We start from the raw sequence: 16,866 nt of genomic DNA, 5'->3' as shown, positions 1-16,866 counted from the left end.
GAGATCTGTAGTACTGTGTGAGATGACAGTTGTCAACTGTGCATTGTGTATGATAAATTACAGAAGCCAAAACATGGCATTCTTTAATAATCTATTTAAAATATCACTATCACTTAAATGCCACCTGCAAGAACAATTATACAAATTTGGCAATAAAAAGTATATACTCAAAACAATATGCAATCAAAGATCAGAATTTACTTTGACTCAAATTGCAGTTTTTAAAAAGCCCCAATCACCTCCACTAGCTAAAATTATTAGGGGAGAAGGGCCCCAAAGAATCAGTGACTTGAACTGAATTTATTTCAAGGGGCACCAACTTATTTCTCTAACCTCCTCAGGCCCAATACCCTGCCACATTTAAATTAATTTAAAATCATGAAAAATGTGTCCTGTGTTGGGAGTTTGAATCTGTTAATCCTGACGCTAGCTGAGACCCTGGAAATCCCTTTGCTTTAAATTAAATACAATGTCTGAATATTCAGAAAGAAATTTCCTGTGAAGAAAATTATGTTATTCTATTTCACAGCCAAGATCGTATTTTGTGATCTGGAAAGCAGCAATTACAGATGGGAAGTTGCTGATAAAATGAGATCTTAATTTTGTTAAAAACAGAAAAATAAGGTGAACTCAGCACTGGCAACGTGTGATTTATGGTTATTAAAATCAGTGCCATAAAATCTACACAATAAATCACATGCCCAAAAAACTGAAAGTGGTTTCTGGGGTTGACCTGGGACTTTTCCTAGATTAACAGAGTCATTGAGTCCAGAAATGGGGCGAGACCCTCCAGGTGGAGGGCTGAGAGGCAGAGCACTGCGCTGGGCTGCCCAGCTGTGGGGAGGTGTTGAGCCCAGGACTCAGATGCAGAGCTGCAGGTTTTAGGAAACAGGCAGAACTGGTGGTTCTCTAATGCAAATTTTTAAAAAGCGTGACTACTGGTTCAGACTGTTGTTGCTCTTGTTTTAAGTGAATTTCTGTGATAGGTAAGGAGCTATGTAGAAGTCTGGTTGTCCAGGGGTTTAGGGTCATGACCTAACAACCCAGTGAGTCCTTGACATTTTAGAATAATGCTGTCTATGGAGCAGGAGCAGGAGGCAATCAGGATGGAAAGTGTTCAGCTTGTGTGCTAAACCCATGGTGAGCTCTCTTAAAACTTACTGACATGCGTCCGTCGGGGGATTCAGCTGTCTTAAAAAGCAACAGATCTTCTATCATTTGAGGTGTAATCATACTTTGTGGCCCAACTTTTGATTTTATACACCAGGAAAAATTAAATTATTGTATTTAATAAGATAAAGAATATCTGATTCTAGGAAGTTGTTAAAATATTCACCTTCTCCTGAGTGATGGCAAAATGCTAGTAACAACCGTCTTCAAAAGTAATAGGAGTCTACCTCCTTCATTCTGTGTCTCTGAACTCCAGGATGCAGCTGAAGGAACCAGGTGGGGAAACCTTGCCAGTGCGCTCCAGAGGAGCTGTGAGCTGACTGGGGTACCCCAGCGCCTCCCTGCCGCCAGCTTCCTGCTTTGAGCCGCTGTTTAAGGCCGAGGGAGGTATCATTGAACTCAGAGGTAAAGATCAGGAGCCTTAAATTTAACCAAGGAAATCTGTTTTATAATATATTATTCTGAGACTAATGAGAGGTCCCCGTAAATATCAGACACTGCTAATGGGCATCTTCCCTTTGCAGAGACTACAGAACGCTAAGTCCTAATGTTTGGTGGCACTTCATTTCAATCCTTGAAAAATCTCAATGCCCCAAAGGCCCCGCCAGTTCCAAGACTGTTAGGAACCCCAGGGTGCCGGAGAAGTCCCTGGTGCTTATCAGCTGTCCCAAGGCCTCGCTCCTAGCTCCTACATTAGGGCACCCACCGCCCTCACTGGGCAAGCACCAGGCCTGCGGGCAGTCCCCCTGTTCATCCCCAAAGCTGCACTGCCCTTTGCTCTGATAGGAGGAGCGCGGGTCACAGTCCACACGATTGGCTAATTCTTATATTGGGCCAAGGGACGGTCTGTAGTTAGGACTAGATACAGTTGGGAAGCGTGAGCTACAGGTATAACTTTGACAGGAAGAGAACAGTACTCTTACAAAGGCCTCACCTCCAATATCCTACTGGAAAATATCTGTGTGGCACCTGTGAGCATCTGTCCTGAAGGCTCTTGGCTTCCGTTTACACTACTGCTGTCACAACAGCTCCGCTGGGGGTTATTATTTGCATTCACATTCTAGCCTATTTTCCTAAATTATATATGCTTTAAATTTAAGTGCTTATATTTTTGGTGCCCGGTCCCACCTGTCCCCAGTGACGTTAAAGATTATCACAGCAAAGCAGCTCAGGCTGTGCAGGAGCCCGTCCTTGCTAAGAGGAGGTAAGGGTGGCTAATCACTCTGATCAAGTCACTTGATCTGTGCCAAGAAGGAAATTAGGATTCTGACTACAGCTGGAGGCAGTGTCCTGAGATTTGCCTCTGTCTCCTTTTACAGTTGTAGGCCTTCAAAAGAGAAAACAAATACATTATATCTGGAAGCATTTTGATAAGTTCAAGTAAACCAGTCGATAGGCCTTAAGATTTGTGTGTGTGTGTGAAGTTCCTGGGCCTCATATCAACCAAATTTTCCAAAATTCTTGGGAAATATCTCTATTCTTGAATGTTCTTAATTTTTTTTTCTTATTCTTATTAATTTTCCTACTTACTCAGACCAGATTCAGGGTAATATCACGCAAGCATCATACTTCATCTTTTTACTTCTAAAAGGGAAATTAGGTAAAGATGGGCCATTCTTAGATTCTCTGCATAGAAGATTAAAGGGTTTAAGATACATTGAAAAGACTAGTTTAATAATCAATGAGAGAAAGTTTTTATTAAGAAAAGGATAGGAATCTGTTTGAAATATGTAGCCCAATCTCAGAGATGAACACAAGCAGTCTGCTGAGTTAAACAGCTGTCTTAAAGATGTCGATCTTCTGCTCCCCTGTCTTAACAGCTGGAGGAAATCACAGTCCAGAGAGACATGTGTGCAATTTGAATTAAACAGATGCAGGCTGCGAAGAAATTCAAACAGCTCAGGGTAATAGCTGCAAACCACAGCACCAAGACTCCAAGGAGCTGTCATTCATTTCCTTGTGATGATGGCCAATGTCACAGTGCATGTGCTATATCCTACCTGTGTTCATTAAATGTGGGGATTTTTTTTTCAAAAGTTCAAAAGAAAATATGCCAAAGTCTGAATCAAAGTCAAAACACACTCGTGTGTCGAATTTGATATAATATATTGATTGTGATAGCCGGCTGCCTTTACTCTTGGTAGCTGCCTTGTGTTCTCTGATGGGATCTACGTTTTGCAAAATGCATCAAAACAATCACATTGTCACATGCTGTGGGAGAATAGGACCCAGTAAGAGAGAAGAAACAGTTAAAGGGAAATGCTTGCTCCATAGACAAGGAAAACTTACACGCGATTTTCCAACTCAAAATGTTTGATCCACTTGGATGAGCAGAAGTCTGCATTTAAAACTGCAGGTCATTCCTCACGCAGGGTCAGATGGTGCCCTTTGGATATAGGCACTCCCACATGGGACATCCTAGGAGCCTCTGTGTGCCGTAACTTGACAACCCTCTTCCTGGATGGTCCCTTTAACTTTTTTGCCTCTCTGTATCTACCTCAGTTTCTGAGGGTATTTACAAATCTTCAGTTTAGAAACCTAACTCGTATTCACATACAGGGTCTTCCAAGACCGAGTAAGAAAGTGATAATCGTGTTTTCATGTACTGTCACCCACCTAGAGGACTTCTCAGTGCTCTGTGATTCTTGATTATCGATATGAAGCAAAACAAATGCAAATAACAAACATTTGGAAAGTAGTATGACATTTCCTCAGTTAAACATGCTGCCATATGACCCAGCAATTTTACTTCTAGGTATACCCAACAGAAATGGAAATCTTTGCCCTCACCAAAACTGTACACAAGTCTCCATAGCGTATCACTCATGTTGTCAAAAGTGGAAATAATCCAATTATCCACTAAGTACTGAATAAGTAAATAAAATATGGTATGTATGCACAATGGAATATTATATAGCAGTAAAAATGAAGTACTGACTCATGCTATCACACGATGAACCTTGAAATAACCATGCTAAGTTAAAGCAGCCATTCACACAAAACACATGTGCGATTCCAGTCACAAAATGTTCAGAAGAGAAAAATAAATCCACAGACACAGAAAGCTGATTAATAGCTGCCAGGGAATGAAAGGAAGAAGGAATAGGGAATGATTGGAGGTGAGTTTGGGGTTCCTTTTGGAGCTGATAAAAATGTTCTAAAATTGATTGTGGTGACAGATTCACAGCTCTGTGGAGATACTAAAAGCCACGGGATTGTACACTTAAGTGGGTGAATTGTATGACATGTGAACTGCAGATCAATAAAGCTGTTAAGAAATAGCAGCAGGCATCAGAACGGGCTCATTTTCTGTTTTACATGAGTCAAAGTAGACTTTTTTGAGAAAGAGTGTTCTCTTTTACTTAAATAATTTATTGGGAACTTCAAACTTTTCAGAAATGCGTTATTTATAGGGTGGTCTGCAGTCGCCCCCCTGGGATTCCCCGCGTTCCCAGGCTGAGGCAGAACCGGCCACTCCAGACCCTTGGCTGCCCTCTACCTTCCTGGCTCCTCTTCCTGGAGTGCCCAGCTGCTGCAGGCCCCTGGGCCGCCTCTGCTTTCTGAGCGCTGCCCTGCCTTGGCATCTCCTGCAGGCTCAGGGCGGTGCCCTATGCTCTTTCCCAGGGCCCCTGGATTTCTGCACAGGGCCGGAAGCAGCTGCCACCCTGCCCATCCCTCCTTCCCGGGCAGTGTTCTCACAGAGTGCAGCTGTCCTGTTGGCTGTGTGCGTGAGCCCTGTGGGGCGGCAGCCTTGCTGATGCTGGCCGTCTCTGAGTCCTGGTGCCTAGGGCAAAGCCTTCCCCAGAGGAGGGTCAGCCAATGGGCCGAGTAGTGAGCACCAGGGGTGCAATCGTGGGTGGCTGTGCACACACTCCTCAGCTCACAAGGACTCTTTCCCGACCTTCCTAGTGCCAGACACTAAAACGTATTTAAACTTATGGAGATAAAAGGTAAATGTTTCAGAATTTCTTTTAGAATCATCTGAAATGATCTCGGGAAAAGCCACGCTGGCAACAAATTTTGGTTTCACTGTTTTAACAGTGAAAACTATACAAGCAATCTGTCTGTATAGTGTCAGGCACCATCTGACCCCGTGTGTGGAATGACCTGCAGTTTTAAATAATAATAAATAATTTTAAGTCCACATAACAAAATAAAAAGCACAAAGTGGAAGAATTTTTAATAATGCTTTAGAGTACTCACATCCATACAAGAGTCATAATACAGAAGCTACATATGTAAAATATCAACACTGTAGTTTCAACTGCATGAAAAACATCAACCCCAGGGGGCCAGGGATGCAGCTCAGTAAGTAGGGTGTTTGCCTTGCATGCACAGGGCCCTGGGTTCAATCCCCAGCTCCACTACCAAGATGAAAATAAAAAAAATAAAGATAAACTCCTAAGTGAGGTGCTCAATCATACAAATAATTGGTGACAACAAAAAGGGCGCTGGCCCATGACCAGGAGGAGACCTCAGCCAAGTCAGAGGTGGGTCATTTCCCTCTGGAGGGGGACCACAGTGGTGCATTTCACACTTGGCTAGCACACAGCTAGCATGGAGCTGCTGAAAGTGCAGACTCCTCATGGACTCCTAGGGATTCAGGGACGAATTGGGACCTCCGTCCCCTGCAGGAAAAACTGCCTTCTCTACCTCCATTCTAGGAGATTCTGGTACAGGAAGCCATGGCAAGTATTTATAATATGGTATCCCTATTCATTTTAAAGGTATGAATCATATAAATTTTAAGTAGGATAATTATCACCCACCAGAGATAAGGAAGAAAATGGGAGTATTGAATAGTTTTAATTCTGTAGCTTTTCTCCGTAGCCAGAAAAATCAGTTGAAATCCTGGTAACACTCTATTGTCAGTCTTCTATTCTGTATTCTCTTTTTCTGTTATTAAATCTAAAACACCAGAACTGCAAACCTAAGCAGAATGGTAGAGCCATGCTCAAGGAAAAACTGAGGTCAATCCGTTACTGCTGTCTGGAGGGAAACAGCCTCCCTCCCACACTCGCCCCTGGGAGGGGTGTCTGCAAGTTCTCCACCCGGACCCCCATCCACAGGGAGTCTGCTCCACACACCTTGGGGGGACTTTTAATAACTGTGAGAAGAAGCACGCTCACTTGGAAATTCATTATGCACAATGTTTTATTAATGACAGACTATGTGTTGGAAGAAAGGGAGGGAGGGAGGGAGGAAGGGAGGGAGGGGGACTGGAAGGAGCAGCATTTAAGAGCCTACTCTGTGCCATGAATTGTGCTAGGTGCTCTGCAAATACTATTTTATTTCACTTTCACAATACTCTGTAGGTCAGATTTCTAACTTGACTTTGGTTATTCTGTCTTCTTTAAAGAAGCTAAATTTTACAAATGTTGATTTACCTTCCATCCCATGATAAGCAGTGGTGAAGCTAAAACTCAATGCCAAAAATGCCTATCGGCTTTTCACTCTTCCAACTGATGGTCTCAGTCCTGATGGAAAGGGATGCTCTTCAACGTCCACGACCCATTACAGACCCAGATACATAATAGTATATATGAAATAACAAATTATAATGCTTCTTTGACCAAGAAAACTGGATGATGGTACTGGTTGTGACATAAGAAAGTTTTCAAGTGGCTTTGATTTACTATACACAAAGGATCCCCAGAGACCCTGATGAATACATGTCCCATTCAAAAGTCCTTGACCTTCATTAGAGAGTGTCTGACATGTCTCTGACAACAAAGTGAACTGGGAACTAGAATTTTAGTACCTTCTCAAGCCTACGTAAACTCAAATTGGTTCCTGGCAAGCATTGAAATATTAAAGGTTTTGATATTTATTTTTAGAGTAGAACCTTATATAATTTTGATTCCTATAATAAAGTTTACCTGACCACCCTTTAGTTTCAATATTTTCCATCCTAAAAACAAATCCAATCTTAATTTGACAAAATCTTAAGAATTTCTAAATAACATAACAAACAAGCAATGTCAAATACTTATGCCTTATTCATATTTGAAAAACATTAAGTATGTTTCAGGACACAGTTCTGTTTTTCAACATGCTTGTTTATATAGTTGTAGATTCTCGATAACTGAAGTGTTCAGGGACAGGGGATACTCATTAACTGGGGGTATTAAAGAACCCCAACTGGGGATAGTTATTTTTATGTGTATAGACATTGAAGTGAATTAAATATCAATTGTATACATTTTAATTTCACATTTGGACCAAATTGTAGACACAGTTTAAAATGAATCTTTGAAAGTAAATTACTATATCATCAGAATGCTGTAAGGTTAAAAAGTGCTTTGCAAATAAATATAAAATGAAGAGCTCCTTTTACTTGGTTATAGTGATCAGATCAAACCAGATGGAAAGCGGCCCCATCCTGTTAGTGTGCGTGGGAGGAGAGGCGGCCTCTCCAAGGTACCTGGGGAGGATCATGAGGTAGCACAGGGAAGCTGTTATTCCTCCTCTTCTGCGCCTGCTCCTCCTTCTCCCCCTCCACTGGGAATCAGCAAACCATCCCTTCCTGGAACTATATCTGGTGGCCTGGCCAAGTGATGGCCTTTCATATCACTGTACATTAACTTTAGGATTCTAGCCACTCATTAACAAATTTCCATTAGCCTGTGGACTTGACAGGCACTGTAAATAAAAACGAGAGGAATGAAACAGTACAGTCTTGCAGAGACCTCCTGGTGCCACTGAGAGAGAGCAAGAGGGACGAAGCAACACTGGGATTCTGAAGAGCACACGGGCGTCACCATCACCAAGTCACCTTGACCTGAAGTACGACATGGAATAAAAATGGACAGGACTGACTTAGAGAGCTGCAAAGCATATGAATACTGTAACGAGCCAGGAAGCCACACCTGATCTCAGCCAGGGAGGCCCATCCCTCAGTGTTGGGCAGGTCCTTCGTTGGAACTGACCACCAACACCGGCTGCTCTACAACTTGACCCTGCAGCAGAGGCCAGGGTGCTGCTCAGAGTCTTCAGTCATCAGTGTCACTGCAGCAGTTACTCAGCAGACACTGTGTGTACGCCCTTTTTTGCCCACTGAAGAGTTCTGGAGTTCTCTATTATATTTTCTGAGGTAGGTGGTGTTGGACTGCAAGAACCTTTAGAAAGTAAGGCCACTTGACGTTAGGCTCCTTTAATTAAATTCTTCAGATATGAATCTTTGGTTCAAATGGCATTTTTGCCAGAAAAATGTCCCTGTCCTCAGTAGGCAATACCGACATTATTGTCGTACCAGGGGTTCATCATTCCTTTCTATGGCATGAAATACCATAATTCGACACTTTTTATGTGAGTGCATACAAACTGACAGCCTTATTTCTGCCCCTACGTGGTAACCATTATGAAGCCGGAAAGGTAAAAAATGCAGTAGGTTTGCCTGCACATCACAATTCTAGTGCGCTTTTTAAAATAGAAACTTCAGACTCAGAACTTGGGATAATTTGGAGGATTCAGGATCTGTTATTTTTAAAATGACATATGGAATATTAGGAGTCATAAGAAGTGAAGTGAAAATGATTATTCTTCTAGTCTTTTTTCAGGTTCTTCGCCTTTCATTGTCCTCCACAGTATTTCTTAATATTACAAGGAAATTTGAAGTGGAAGAGACAGTCATTAGTCATTCCCTTACGTATGTGGAGTAACTGAATATAGACCTTGTCACAGACATCCTGGGGTTACATTTCTGGAAATTTCAAGTGACTTAGGTTCCAATCTCCCCAGGGAAGAATATGAACATATATTTATATATATATATATATATATATATATATATATATATATATCAATCTCACTAGAACTAAGTGTTGAGGCAGTGGTAAATGAGGCAGAGAGCAGAGAGTGATTAACTGTGGTCTTCCTGAAAATTGCAGATCAAAGCTGATCCTAGCATAATTTCTCTGCTCGAAAGAGAGACATTATGCTGGGAGACTCTCCACTCTGGAAATGTTGTAATCTGAGCTTCCTTCCTTCCTCCCTTGCAGGCAGCCAGCCTCCTGCCTTCCTCCTTTCCTCCCTCCCTACGTTCCCTGCCCCCTTTTTTTAAAAAATTTTATTTTGCAAGCTGTCCAGACAAAATTTAGGTGCTGTATAACCCAGGGACTACCTCTAACTTGATCCTGCGGAATTTCCCTCATGATTTGCCTCACTGTTCAGAATGACAGGCAGCAGGAGGGCCCCTGTTGAAGTGTCTGATTTACAGTAAATTACTGGGGGAGACACCAGATTGTGCAGTCACAGCCCAGTCATTGCCTCTATTCTTGGGTCACCTCAGGATGAATTAGGAATTCTAAGGACTGCTCATTATCAGAAACAAGGAAAAGATCACCTGGGGAATTTGGATGAATACCTAAAACAAAGATGCTGTTTATGCCATTCGGAAAGTAGATGGATTTGAGATCTCAACGCAGTCGTCCTCTGCATCTGAAAGCTTTGCTTCTGCAGCTTCAACCCACTGCTTCAACCCACTGAAAACTGCATCTGTACTGAAATATATAGGCCTGTTTTCCTTCTCATTATTCTCTAGATGATTCCAGTTTACATAGTATTTACACTGTGTTAGATGTTAGAAGTAATGTAGAGATGACTTAAAGTATACAGAAGGAGGCATGTATGTTAAAACAAATATTATGCCATTTGATCTGAAGACTTGACCAGTCTTGGATTTTGGTATCAGCTGGAGGTCCTGGAAGCAATTCTCTATGGATACTGAGAGATAAATATGATAATTACATCATTCTGTCATTTTAAGTATAAAATTTAGAATTTTTTGATGATTTGAAACTACACTTAAAAAAATCTCAATCTATAAAATAAGAAATTCTAGATTAAATAGAATAAATATACCTATCAATGGATAGTTCATCTATCAAACAAAATTAAGAAAGTCCATAGAGTATCAGAGAACAAAAAAGTTAAAGACAATGCATGAGCCCTGCACACCAGTGACAATGGCCACGTGCAATGCAGGGTATGGCAAGAGGAGCTTTTGCTCCCTGCTGCCATGGGACAGCCTGCGGCTTCTGCAGAACAAACATGCTCTGGCCACAGGATCCAGCGGATCACACTCCCTGGCTTCTACTCATGAACTGAGAACCTATGTCCGCCCAAGAGGCTGCACAATGAGTTTACAGCAGCTTTACTCATAACTATCACGACTTGAAAGTAGGCAAGTTTGGTGGCTAAACACACAATGAAATGAGCTATCAAGCTTTAAAAAGAAACTGGGAGGGGGACTTCAAATGCACAGTATTATGTAAAAGGAGGCAATCAGGAGACTGACCCTGAAAAGGAGAGTGACAGAGTTAAAAGACCAGTGGTTGCTGGGGTTGTGGAGAGGGAGGGAAGAACAGGTGGAGCACACAGGACTTTTGAGCCATGAGAATGCTGACGCTGCAGTGACATACTGGTCACCACCCCTTTGTCCAAACCCACAGAGTGTCTACCACAAGGAGTGACTGCTGCCAGTGATGTACTTGGCATGATAATGACTTGTCCCTGGGTTCACTGATAACAAGTGCACCCCTGTTGAGGGGGGAGATGATAACGGGGGTTGTGCATGTGTGGGGTACATGGAGATTGTCTGTTTTTTTCCATTTAGTGCTGATGTGATGCTTAACCTATAAAATTAATTAATATCAATAAAAGGTAAGTGTACACAGGGAAAGACCGCTGCTTTCATAGAGTCTGGTTGACAGCTACGCAGGAGATTGGCGTCTCGGGTCCATGCAGAATTAGAACTAAAACCCCACGGGCCTGAGACTCTTTCTCATACAAAGGGTGGAAAAACTGAATCTACTCACTAGGACAGGTGGATGAGAAGGAATCTCATTGGTCTTATGCTAGATCTTATACTAGTTTCTAAGTGCCGAAGGGAAAAAACCCAAAACTCTTGCAGTCTTACAACCATAAGAATTATTTTCCTTAGACAAAAAGTCAAATTTATATACTATTTCCATCGGACCATTTCCCACAAAGCTGAGAAATAAACATAAAAAGTCTTTCCAAATTCAGGGGCTGAAGTTGTAGCTCAGTGGTAGAGTGCTTGCCTAGCATGTGTGAGGCACTGGGTTCAATTCTCAGCACCAATAAACATAAATAAATAAAATAAAGGTATTGTATCCATCTACAACAACAAACACACAAAAACAAAATAACAACAACAACAAAAAAAACACAAAAAACAAAACAGGAAAGTATTTCCAAATGGCCAAGTAAACATCAGGTGTTTGGCAGAAACAAACTTAAAACTGTGATGAGGAGACGCACTGCCAGACCAAAGCTTAGCCTCCCGCAGATGGCACCTGATGGAAGGAAAAGAACCCCACAAAGACATAATGGGAGAGAAGCAGTTCACCCCATAGCTACCATGAACATCAGACGCAGAATTTTTGAATAAATATCATTTAATAGTTTTTTTTCAAATTATTGAAGACTTAATAACTGAAACATAAAACAAGAATAGAACACCATCAAAAAAGGCAGCCAAATGGAGAAGAGAGTCAAATGGATCAGCCATAAATGAAATATTCATTTTTCAAAACTTAAAAATTAACTCAGTATATGTTATGGTTCAGATATGAGGGGTCCCCCCAAAGCTCCTGTGTTAAGCAGGAACATTTGTGTGAAAGGATGGTGCTGTAGAGCTGTGCCTAGTCAGCCCATGCCAGTTTGAATGGACTGACGGGGAGGTAACGGTAGGCAGGTGGGGCGGTGCTGCAGGAGGTGGGGAATGCCCTGGAAGGGGCGTCTTCCCTTAGCCCCTTCCCCAACCCCACTTCCTGGCTGACACGAGGTGAGCAGCTTTCCTCCTCTGCCACACTCTTCAGTCATAATGCTCTGGGCCCACAGCCGTGGAGTCGGCCATCTACGGCAGGTCTTTGAAGCATGAGCCTCAGATAAACCTTTCAGTTGTTCTTGATGGATATTCTGGTTACAGGAATGCAAAACGGATTAATAGGGTAGGTTAAAATTTTATAAATGACTAAGGGGAGAAAATAGATGTGATTGATTTATCCAGAAGGCAGCACAAAGCGACTCAAAGATGGAAAATATGAGAAAATAGCAAGAGGCCAGAAAAGAGCCCAAACTCTCCGGTGTACAATTATCTGACACTGCAGAACTGGAGGACAAAGACTACGTAAGAGACCCAATATTTGATGATATATTAGCAAATAATTTTATAAAGCCGATGAAAGATATGAATGTTCTAGTGCAGGAATCACAGTGAATTTTAAGTGAAGCCAAAGACAGACACGTGGTTGTGTGGTTTTGCTAGTGATCAGTGTCAAGATTAATAATAAAAATAAAGTTTTAAAGCTACAGGAGAGAAACGGACCACCTACAAAAGAACTACAACTAGGTGAGCAGCTTCCTTTTAATAACAAAGATGCATGCTATACTCTGTGTCTTCAGAGTACTGAAAGAAAATAATATGTAACACAGAAGTACCTTTTATATATTTCACAAAAACAGACAAGAGACTCCTGAAGAACAAGGTGGGTGGTGTGAAATGCTCTGTCAGATATAAAGAAGCATAAAGCTATAGCAATTAAGACAAATGGAACACAGCAGAGGGTCTGGAATAATTCCAGCCATGCATGGAAACTCACTATATGTCAAAGATGACACCACTTGACATGAATATTCAATAAAAAGAATGAGCAACAGGCTATCACTGTGAAAAAATAAAGTAGATCTTTCTCATATATTATACACAAAGATAAATTTCAGTTGTTAGAGATCTATATTCTAAAGCTAAAACTTTAAAACATATAGAAAAATGTTTTGAAGAAATGGTCAAGGCCACAACATAGGAGAGATTTCTCAAAGTACACATGGGAAGTGCAAATCTTAAACAATGATGGATTTTCTATTAAAATGGGCAATGTTATACAACCAAGGAGGGCATCCAAGTTAAAAGACAAGCCCCGTGCTGGCAGACTGTTCACGACCTATGCACCCAAATCATAAGTAAACACCAAGTACTAAAATAATTTACCTTATAAAAGCACAGGCCCATGAGAACACTGGTCCAACTTCATGCTTAGAAGATGAATACAAACGTCTAGTAAAGGGGGAAAGATGCTCAATCACTGTTAATCAGGGAAATGTAATTTAAAGCTACAATGATACAAAATTAATAGCAATTAGACTCAAAATTTAAAAGTCTGCAAATGCTAAGCATTGGCTAGGTTGTGACTATTTAAAATCTAGTAAAGTTGAAGATGCACAACCCTCTGGCCCAGAAATACCATCCCACATCAGATCTAGAGAAACTCTGGATGTGTGAACAAGGAGGAGACTTCCCTAAGAATGTCCAGGACAACACTATTTGTGACACACAAAACCTGGAAGGACTCAAATTCTCAACAGCATGAGCATGTGAATGAGCACCTCTGGAGGACAAGTGTGTTACCACGTGTTCATAATGATGCTTCGTACAGCAACTCTTGATCACCAATGAATGCGGGTGACCCAGGGCTACATCCACCAACATGGATTCATCTCAAATACAGTTGGATAAAAAGTTGGATGGTTTAAGGCAAGTGATATATCATTTATTTAAAGTTTAAAAGCATGTGAACACTGTATTATTTATGGATTGGTAAATATACATATAAGGGTATAAAAACATGGATGAGAATGCCAAGTTCCAAATTCTGGATAATAGTTTGGGGAAAAACAAAAGAGAACAGAATCAGAGATAATAGTTTGGAGAACAAGAAAGGGGGTAGAATAATTGGTATGATAATTTGGAGAGAAAGTGGGGAAATAGAATTAGAGAGAAGTACATTCAGGGCTTCAATTTTAATTGCTATTTTCTTTAGCTAAAGAGTAGGCACAGTGGTATTTGTTATATAATTCCTATACTCTTTTGCATCCTTGAAATATTTTACAACAACAGTTACAAATATATTCTCCCTCCAAAGTTTATGGGATAGTATATTTATGTATGTCATTCATTCACCTTTGAACTGTAATGGAAGTTTGACTTACATAGGAACTCAAGATAGCTAATGTTAGGTCTTGTCAAAGAACAAGCGTACTAATCATACATAAGGTCACTAATACAATTTCCGTGTATTTCTATTACAGTTTTGTATTTAGATTCTATATCTCATCTCACCTTGACTAGGAATGTATTTGTATATTCTTAACTGAAGAATGCCTATTACTATATATTATGTGATAGCATTAGGTATCAAACATTGAGTCCTGAGTTATATTTCTGCTCTCTACCCTCATAAGGACTAATGCAAACAGTCCTACTAGTTATCCTACTGGCTATCTTCCTACTGGTTATCTCCTGCTCAGCACTTCTTTAAAAAAAAATACGCCAAATGGAGTTTGTCAAAGAAGTACGTAAAATATACAGATGCTAAGACAGGAAGAGAAAGGATTTAAGGGCCTGTCCATTAGCTTCAACCATTTCCACAAGTTTTATGAACAAAGGTTTCCTCTGATTTAAAGTCCAAAGGTGGAAGCATAAAGTCGGATGAGGAGGAGACGTCAGTGGCGTCTCGGACAGCTCATGCCAACCTCTGAGATGGACTCTCAGCCTTCTTTCTGGATCGGTGGCCAGGGGGCTTTTCTATCATGGGAACTCCAGACCACAACCAGAGCTTTTTATTTACGAAGAGGCAAGTCATCAACATATCACTGAATTAACCCAGGTCCAGTTGCTGGAGAAGGAGGAGAAGGAGAAGAACAGGCAGCGGAGCGCCTCGGGGAGGATGAGGGCGTTTAGCAATGCTGCAGAGGGCAAGAAACTGGAACAAAGCCTGTAGCATGGACTATGGATAGACTCCCTGAGGGCCAGACTTGCAGGATTGGATGCACAATCCTTCCTGTACTGGTATTTTTATTTGCTTTTGTAGTATCTTAAAGACATTATTTATAGATATCTCATTCATTCAAATAGTCTCATTTTATAGTATTACTACCAATCTCTTCTGTTAAAGAACAAAAAAAAAACCCTAAAATTGTATTTAAAAAAATCAAAATATTCCAATACTTTTTAATAGGAGGTAGTCCATTGTTCCACCTGAGGCAAGAATCTAAAATATCGAGTCAAACAGCAAACCCTCAAAGGTTATTGACAACTCTGTGATATTTTCAGATTCATAATACCATACCTACAGGTATGTTCCTATTCAATTCAACTCTTAAAAGTAATTAGTGAATCTTGGGCTGGGGATGTGGCTCAAGCGGTACCACGCTCACCTGGCATGCTTGCGGCCCGGGTTCGATCCTCAGCACCACATACAAAGATGTTGTGTCTGCCGAGAACTAAAAAATAAATATTAAAATTCTCTCTCTCTCTCTAAAAAAAAAAAGTAATTAGTGAATCTACTGCTATTTTCAAAAGTAATATCCCCTTTGTATTAATCAGCTTTTTGTTGCTGTGACTAATATCCGACAAGAAAAACTTAGAGGAGGAAAAGTTTATTTAGGCTCATGGTGTCACAAGTCCATCGATGGTTGGGCCGACTCCAAGGCAGGGTGTGGAGGCTTGTGACAGCCTGGAAGCCAAGAAAGAGAAAGGGTCTGAGGACGAGACAAACCCTTCCAGGGCAGGCCCTCAGGGCTCCTTCCTCCAACTGGGACCCCTCTCAGCCGTCAATTCAGTGCATTAAACACGGAGCCCCTGTGATCCAACCAATGCCTAAAAGCCCTGTCTCCAACCTTGCTGCACTGGGAACCAGGCCTTCCATGCATGAGCTCTGGGGAGGATGTTCCAGATCAAACCACAGCCCCTCCTGCTTGTCTTCTATATGTTCAAGTATTTTTTGTTCAACTGAATTAATTGAAATGAATTGTATTTTTCCTTTGTCATAACTAATTAAACCTGCTAACAGCTCATTTCTTTCCTATAAGGAAACAAAACTAATTATTTAACATTTCTTACTATCAGTGGGCTGGACTGAATGATATTATATATACAAATACATACACACACACTTACATATACACACATGTATATTTAAACAATGAGATGGAGTTGAAGGCAAAGAATAAAGACAAACTCAATATATACTATACAGCACAAGCAATATAAAAGAGTGACACATAATAACCAAATTTTCCTTTTAAGCACTTATATACAAACACAAAGTATACTAATTTAATCTGCAAGACAAGAGCCACACAATTAGTTTTAAGTGGACTACAAAATGATACATTATGTAAATTCAGAATCTCCATTCTGCTTATAAATTGCAAAAGCAACAAATTAATCATTTTGGTTGATCTTACAATGTTTTTTCTCTTCAGAGTGCCTCCTGATCCTCTTGCCCTCTATTTTACATTTGAGTAACTCACCAACTCTTAGAAGCCATCTCAAACCATTGTGTGCCCCTCATTAAACAGACTCTGAACAGTACGTACTCCTGCAAAAGTATGCTCCAAATGAAATGGCATATTCAGATGCACTCAGTGCATTACATAAAAATGCAAACACCACTGCAATAGGATATGTTCTTTTCTTGAGATGACAGTTTGTCATGAGATTTAAGCAAAAGGAGCCCACAGTGTGCCAGGCCGTGCCACTCGGAGGCCACTGTGAATGTGACACATGGGGCCTGGCCCCAGGCAAGTATATTTCCCTTTGGTTGTCTTCAAACAGAATAAATTCTGGGATAAAGTAACTGCACATAGGAAATAAAAGGCTTGTTGAAT

The 16,866-nt window shown here is 40.9% G+C and overlaps 1 protein-coding gene and 1 long non-coding RNA gene across 12 annotated transcripts in view; both read right to left on the bottom strand.

Annotated features, from left to right (window-relative positions):
- Prkn (parkin RBR E3 ubiquitin protein ligase) overlaps nucleotides 1-16,866 on the bottom strand; it is a 1,173,661-nt gene that overhangs the window by 982,555 nt on the left and 174,240 nt on the right. The gene's annotated exons all lie outside the window — the stretch shown is intronic.
- LOC125617615 lies at nucleotides 722-15,460 on the bottom strand. Its single transcript, XR_007348675.1, has 2 exons — nucleotides 13,187-15,460; nucleotides 722-12,114 (listed from the first exon to the last, which is right to left on the bottom strand). It is a non-coding gene; the product is annotated as an uncharacterized LOC125617615 (long non-coding RNA).

Source organism: Marmota marmota, unplaced genomic scaffold, assembly GCF_001458135.2.
Source record: "Marmota marmota marmota unplaced genomic scaffold, marMar, whole genome shotgun sequence".
NCBI lineage: Eukaryota > Metazoa > Chordata > Mammalia > Rodentia > Sciuridae > Marmota > Marmota marmota.
The sequence above is the reverse complement of the archived record's forward strand: the minus strand, read 5'-3'. Positions and strand labels throughout refer to the sequence as shown.